Genomic DNA, 8,126 nt, shown 5'->3' on the forward strand with positions numbered 1-8,126 from the left:
TGGTAGAATTGATAGATGATATAGTGAACATATGCTTATTTTGTGTCAGGGTGTATATGGATGTGGGTTACATCCGGTTGGGTTACATAAATGCCCTACCAGTAAACCGAATCCTCATTCTGGTATGTATTTCATACTGGCAAACACTGCACCACTGCCCATGCCCTCCTTGCTCTGGGAGGCACTGAGATATTTCTGAAGTCATGAGACCAAATAAACCTTTGTTGCCCTAAGTTGTTTCTGTGAGGGGCTTTTGTTACAGGGATGCAGGAATCACAAGTACAACCCTTCTGTTTGAAAATGAAAGTTGCTGGTGGGGGGAGTGTTTCCAAGTTTCCTGTTGTTGCAAAGAATACTTCTTTTTCTTTTTGAAATGAAATATTCACTGGGCAGGTTTAAAAGCAGATTAGACACTGCGGAAGAAAAGATCTGTGCTCGGAAAGAAAGTACGGAGAGAAAACCCAGGAGAACAAAACACAGAGGCGTCATGATTGCAGGCACCACAGCATCCACACTAACTAACGTGGCTCTGCAGTCCTGGGGCAAAGAAACTTCTAAATCTGATAAAAAAGTATCAGTCATATCCAAGAAAGTCAGCAAACCTGAAACTAGACAAAAGAACACCAATCAATGGATACTCAAATGCACAAGGAAAGACAAAAATCAAGTAGACTGAGAAGGAGGGGGTGAGAACTGCTATTGGCTTCTTTAGGAACCATTAAACACCCCCCCCCACACACACACAAACCAGAACAAAACATGTAACAAAGGTTTTCAGAGGTGGAATCAGTGACAGACTCCTAAAATTCTTTACTTACACAGTGTAGCTTTGAAAATAAAGACATCTTCCGACAAAGAGAAGCCCAAAGAAATTGCTCCCAACACTTCAAGGACCGCCATAGGAAGTTCTGTGGAGAAAGGGGAATGATGTTAGATTGATCTGAATATATTCAAAGGAGTGAAGAACATAAGAATTAGTAATGCTTTGATGTAAAGTTTCAAAACCAAGTCAAACTCTGCGACTATAGCCCAGAAGAGAGAGAGTTAATAAAATGATGATGATGACAACGATGATATAGCCAATAGCATTTATGCACATTGAATTGTATTGTGAACAAGAATTCCTGGAAAGAAGCTGTGTCTACAAAGGCTGATTGGCCGATTAAAATTCCACGACTATGGAGAGGTTGGATTGCTACAGGTCTGGAAGCCAGCTATTATATATTTTGGGTTATCTTTAGCCCTTAAAGAGTTATTTCTTGCTTGCCTCTGGTAGCATTCTGCTATCTGGGTATAAATTTTTAGAATCTGTTAATCTAACAAAACTCTCTCCTGGACCAATCAAAGTGCAACTTAGAATGCTACCAGACAGCCTTTGAAGCCTGTGCCTGAGATTTCTCCACCTAGCTATAATCTGCTTCTCTAATATTTCCACCAATGTGTTTTTAAAAAATGGCTTGATATCCTACGTGCTTTGCTTTGTTACTGTAAAAATTTCATGAACCAGCTTCCATTGAATTTGGGGAAATTTAGTTAGTGACTCCAGACCGTGACTATTCATATTTGGTCTCGGAATAAACCATGTTTATTTCCTTAAAAACAAACAACCAAGCAGGAATTTGTAACTCTAAGGAAATGTACGGACATTTCATTTGGCTTTTAAGTTTGTTTGAGACATACTAATGAAAAATGCTGTATTAGGAGGAGTCTTAGGTGCAGTAAAGCATGAGAATAAGATAATCTAGTCATAGGAACCCTTAAAAGCAGAAATCTTTAATGCCAGAGACACATCAGAAGATTAAGCCAAAACAACTGGGAGAATCTGAGAGATGTAAGTCACCATTACCAGGAAGCAACTAGGCAGAATCTTAGTCAAATCTCTGAGTAACTATATCCAGCCAACAACCTGAGAAACTTGGAAAACTCATTCCAGCATCCTACTGATCTCCTAATTTTAACCGTAGGAGACTCTAAACAGAGCATTCATCTGAACCACGCTGTGTTGGATTTCTTACCTTCCGTTTTTGTCAGTGTTCTGTTCCTGTGAAGAGACACCACGGCCGCAGCAACTCTTAGAAAAGAAAGCATTTTGCTGGGGCCGGGTTACAGTTAGTTTCTGAGGGTTGGTTCATTATTAGCAAGAGAGGAAATCGTGTCTTGCAGGCAGGCCCTGGAGCAGTAGCTGAGAGTTCTACATCTCCATCCTCAGGAAGGAAGAGAGATCCTGGCTTGGGTTTTTGAAAACCTCAAAGCCTACCTGCAGTGACAGTCCTCCAACAATGCCACACATCTTAATCCTTTTAAATATGCCACTCCCTGGTAACCAAGCTTTCAGATCTCAGCATATAGGAGCCATTCTTATTCAAACCACCATGCCTATCCATCCATGAAGCCCTAGGTGGATATGGTCTTAGGCCACAAACGGGCCTTAATTTGTTGCGGCAGTGTTATGAAATTGACACACTGAATATGTGAAGTTTTACAGGAGTTTGGACTTTGTTATGAGTGGTTATTTTAGTGCCATTCAGTTCCAGCCACGCCAAATTTGTTGTTAAATCAGTTTCTAAATGCTTATAGTTGTCCCACCCTTGGAAAATGGCTTTCGGCATCTCTGTTATATGTTACAGATGTTCAAGAAAGATTCTCTGTCTGAGTTGAGTAACACTAAGACGACTCCCATTCCTGTGAGTTCCAGTGAACGTTCAACCACTAGTCTTCAGGGTGTTCTTTCTCTCTTGGTTACTTTCCCCCAGCATTCTGGGGTCTTGCCCTACACATGCCCAGCTTCATCTTCAGCCAAAGACTTATGGAAAATTTTGAAACACTTCTATGTCTAGGTCTCTCTTTCTAACACTATCCATTACAAATTCCAGTCACATCATCGTCTCCAAATGTGATCTCTTTCTCCTTGCTGCAGCTTGGCCTTTCTGCACACAGTCTGAAAATACCTCTAGGCACAGAACCCAGGGACACCGTGGGCCTCATCCCATTTGCCTTCCTTCCTATTAAAAGCTACATGCTGTATAATCCACGGTCTGGCCTTTAAAAATAGGCATTTTGTATACTGTGGCTAGCTTTCTTTTACGAGCTATTCTGGTGCCCCTTATTTCATCCTGGCTGGAATCCTTGGTGTTATGTCTGCAGATCTTTCATCTGGTTTCTCAGTGTATTCTTCAAAGAGTTTTCCGAGACAAATGCAGATGGCATCCTCCCCTAGAAACTCCTGATGGCTTTGTGCCTTTCTCCCAACAGGAATGAATATTTTCATCTATTTAGCGTTTAGACAGTTACAAGTCGGTTTCCACTTTGTGTTTTTGATAAGATCTCATTTATTTATTGAATAGTGATCTTCTGTTTTAAGTAATAAAACTTGATTGAGGTGGTGGTTCAGTCCTCCCATTCCAAGGGAGGGAGCCACACTGTAGGAAATAGCTGAGAAACCACATTGCCTTCCCCGCCCCCCGCCAATATATATAGGAGCCCTCCCTCCAAAACATTGCTCTTCAGTTCTCCTTAATCCAAGAGGCAGACACTGAGGGACCTGAGGGGTCATCTTTACATATAGTCCTTTCAAAACTAGGAATTCAGGCTTGAAGGTAGATCCGTGGGTAAAGAGCTTGCTGCTCAAATGGATTTGAATTCTTGGAAGCCACATAAGAGACCAGCTAGGTAACACATATCTGTAATCGTTCTATGGCAAGATGGGAGGCAGACACGGGAATTCTGGAAGTACGTGAATTGCCTCTTCTGCTGTATGCAGTGAGTGTGAGGGATAGACTGCCTCAAACAGGGTGGACAGCAAGGACAGCAAGGACTTTGACCTCCACAGTATACTATGGCACATGTGCGCACCACACACACACACATACACACAAACATATATACATACACAAAGATAATAAGATCCTCAAATTACTGACACAGAAAAGTGCAAATCTATAATATAAACAAAGATTATCTCTGTAATTAGGCTTGATCTAAAATAGACATTACCCTGAATTTGGGTTTAGAATAGCTACGAGTCATTTGATATACAAGGAACAAACCCCCAAATTAACAGTATCTGAATCAAGTAAGTGCTTATTTGTGTGTCTGAGCAAGATCAACAGATCCAGTGTCTTCATGGTTGTCATTGTCAACCTGTGTGCTTTGCTTCCTTTCTAGTTAGGTGCTGCGTTTCCCTCCAGGAGAGGAAATAGGGATGAACGATGTGGGAAAGGTCTGAGGGTAAGCCACGTCTCTCCCTTCGGTCAGGAAGCAAGACATTATCTACGAGACCATAGTAGATACATGTTTATTTGTTTATGGAGAATCTACTGGTAACAGGTTTGAGAAAAATGGGTCTTTTTTTGTTTTCTGGCTTCCAAGACAAAAAAGTGAGAAAAGTAGATGTGTAAATAAACCAACAATGCCACTGGAGAGGACATCGTTTTCTTTCCTGAGCATTTCTTGTGTCTGTGCGATAGTAAAAGAATCATCTCCACTCGTTAGTAAAGTTCAGCCCACATGAGTTCCTGCTACTAACAAGCTGATATTTCTTTCTTGTTCTTGCTTTCATAATCCCCACAGCTTCACTAATGTATAACTGTGATGTTTTCTTCTAATGGGTTCTACTTCTAAAGTACAGAACAATATACTCAACATTTTCATTCATAGATGTCCATCTATGCTAGCTAGTTTTGTGTCAACTTGATACAAACTGTAGTCTGAGAGGAGGGAACCTTGACTAAAAAAGTTCTTCCATAAGATCAGGCTGTTACCAAACCTGTAGACATTTTCCTAATTAGGGATCGATGGGTGGTACCACCTCTAGGCTGGTGGTCTTGGGTTTTATAACAAAGCAGGCCTAGCAAGCCAGCATGCAACAGTCTGCATCAGCTCCTGTGTCCAAGTTCTTGTCCCATTTGAGTTCTTGCCCGGACTTCCTCTGATGGCAAGCAGTGGCGTGGCAGTGTATAAATCAAATAAACCAACTTGTTTTTAGTCATGGTGTTTCATCACAGCAATAGTAGCCCTTACTAAGACAACATCGTTGCTTGTCTTTATATACTATCCCATTTTCTCCTATAGGAAGCTGACACCTGCAGACTTAGAACCTTCTCGTAACATGCCTCTTAAAACCAAGGAAACCCACAATGTCTGCAAAGTAAGTTGCATTTTATTTCTGTCTCTTCATCCTTTCTCAAGTGCCTTCAACTTTATAATTCACTATAGTGGTTTGATATGTTATTTTTTCCCCTTGAGATATTAATGGACACATTGTAAAAGGATTCTGTGGGTTAGCTTGAGTTCTTCTGTGCTGTAACATCTTGAGAAATACTTGGTTATTGGCTGGGGCAAAGGAGATGAGAGATCTAGAATAGTCAATGGTCAATGTCCAGCCTTATTGCAAAGCTAGTTGCGGCCAGCCGAACGACAGAAACATAACAGACGTTTGCTGCAGAAGCACTGACTTGTGCTTTATCATGCAACATTACATTTATCATGACACTAATTACAGCAGTCAGACTTTGAATTCATGAGCTCACCCCTGAATCAGTTACAAGGGCTACTACTGAATTGTCTGCTCTCAGAAATGGGGTAAAATTTTCTCTCTTAATATAGGAAAAGAATTTCCCCAGAGGAAACTGGAAGTTGGTTACCAGAAGAAGGGAGTTGGTTTAAACATAAGTTGTGGGCTATGGAGATGACTCAGTTGGTAACAGTATATGGCAACACACATGCACACGCATGCGCACACATGCACACACACACACACACACACACACACACACACACACACACCAAACAAAAAAACAAAACAAAACCAAAAAAACTAAGTGGTAAAGAAATCATAAAGCGTTGGCATTCTCTACATTGCTCAGTTTCAAACAGATTGTCTCTAAGAATTATGTTTCTAATTTGCATTTACTTTTATACTTGTTTAATACCTTAGAGTTTGCTCTTGTACCATTGGGATTAGGCTTCACCATGTTTAATACAAGATGCCAAATAACATTTGGCCCAGAAAGATGGGGTTTTAATTTCTTTCCTTCATTGTCTAGATGTAGGGGGTCTGGTCCATAAAGTTCTCAGACATGAATGGTGCCTCTAATTTTCTCTCTCAGACGTGGGGCTCATTTTGTGTGCATTGCAAATAACAATGAGCAGGAGACGGGGGGAGAGAACATAAAGAATAGATAGCAGTTGTCTTTTTAGACTATAACCTGGAAGCCCCCCTGCCAATTTTCTGCAGTGAAGGCGGGACTGGAGAACCATGTCTTCCTTCCAGCTGAAAATCATGGCTTCTACATGACAATCATGTAGGCTGCTTCAGTGCTCCATAAAGGTCTTGGCTGAATGTGGGGGTGAATGCATTGCGTATTACACATTAAAATTAGCTGAAGACCTGATCTTAGACCCAGTACCAGCTTAAAGAATGTGTTTGAGGTTAAAATATGTATTTAAACTTCTTTCCTTTTTTAATAAACAGAAAATCAATAACTGTTTTAGGATTCTTTTTGATTTCCACTCAGATTGAATTGTGGTGGGCTTATTTAGTTTTGTTCATTTATTTTCCAAGTGCCTAATCCTTTTCAAGTGCTGCTCAACTGGAATCCTTAATTCTAAAGAAAATATCACTCTTAAAATTATGAATTTTCATAATCTTCGGCAAGCACCCCTTCGAAAGATTGGGTTACAAATATTTGCATTCAAGGGATTTGGTGTCGAATGCTGACATTATGGGTAATCTGTGTGCGGATTCTCTGTCCCCTTAAGAGCACATCAAGCACTTTTCTAGCCTGCGGATAAATTCTGTGTGGCATTTCTAGAAGAAGACTGGGAGTTAACTACCAAGATATTGATTTTTTTCTCCCACAGTAGACCAAATGCAGCCATTAGTAATGCACACAGTTCTCACCGTTAAAATCAAGGCGATAAAAGGAAAGTTTGCGTTCAATGTCTGAAGTCAGGGAAGTCCTGCTTTGTAGCACTGTACCAGAGGTTGGCTTTGCTTGCCCGTGATATAAATATCAAACATCTGGCTGTGGAGTATGTAAGCCAGAAATTCAAATTCAGACATAAAATAGACTCTGCTGCTGTTATGTGCCTTGAGTTAGATATAAAATTCAAGGTTTCATTGTGATTCAGAAAAGTTTGTGGCTGACAGAAGATACCTTTGAGGAAAAGTGAGAAAGAAGACTATATTGTTTTATTTTATTATAAATCCTTTCCCCAACCCCCCTGTTCCTCCCACCCTCTTTGTGTAAGTACAGTTGTATTCTGGTGTGCATGTGGAGGTCAGAGGAAAACAAACACTCAGGAGTAGGTTCTCTCCTTCCACCATGGCATCTGGGGATTTCACCCAGGCCATCACACTTGCATGTTCAATGAGCATGTGGGATTATGCCGAGAACTGGAAGGGAAGTAGAATAGGTCAAGTCTCATGATGGCTTGAGTTTAAATAGTGAATACATACATACTCAGGATGAGGCTGATACTGTGGAGAGCATGTCACTTACCACCAGGCTTTCTATTGTATTTATGGTATTAGAGTTAATTAAAAGCTTGTCTAAAAATAGTTTATCTAGAAAACTCAAGGGAAAGCAGTGACAAGTTTTGGTGGTTTAGCTCTGTTAGTCTAGTTGTTGCTGAGAGTCTTTGGGTTCAGTCCCCAGGAGCAACGTGAACTGGGCATGGTGGCACTTGTCTATAGCCTAGCACTTGGGAAGTCAGGATAGGATCAAGAGTTTAGGATCATCCTTACAGGTAGTTCAAGGCCAGCCTGCACTTACAAAACCAGTAATACTGAGCAGATACTGACATCTGACAGAGTAGCAGATGGGTAAACGTAATTTAAACTTCATCTCAAGCACGCTTATGCCCAACTGTCCCTCTTTTCCTCCCGTTGTTGCTTAAGAATGATGAAATCTACTTCTGATCACCAAGTTCTCTCCCAGTGAGTGACAACTGCTTTGGGTTTGCTGTGTATGATCACCGGGTGGAGTTAACTAGGCATAGAAGAGACAGCAGAATTCTCATTTAAACACATGCAAACTTATTATTTTAGTGACTCTTCTTGTATGTATTTATGAGGAAAACAAAATAGAAGATTACTTTTATAAACTAGGAAATATTAATAAAGC

Source organism: Microtus pennsylvanicus, chromosome 1 (genome assembly GCF_037038515.1).
Source record: "Microtus pennsylvanicus isolate mMicPen1 chromosome 1, mMicPen1.hap1, whole genome shotgun sequence".
Lineage (NCBI taxonomy): Eukaryota > Metazoa > Chordata > Mammalia > Rodentia > Cricetidae > Microtus > Microtus pennsylvanicus.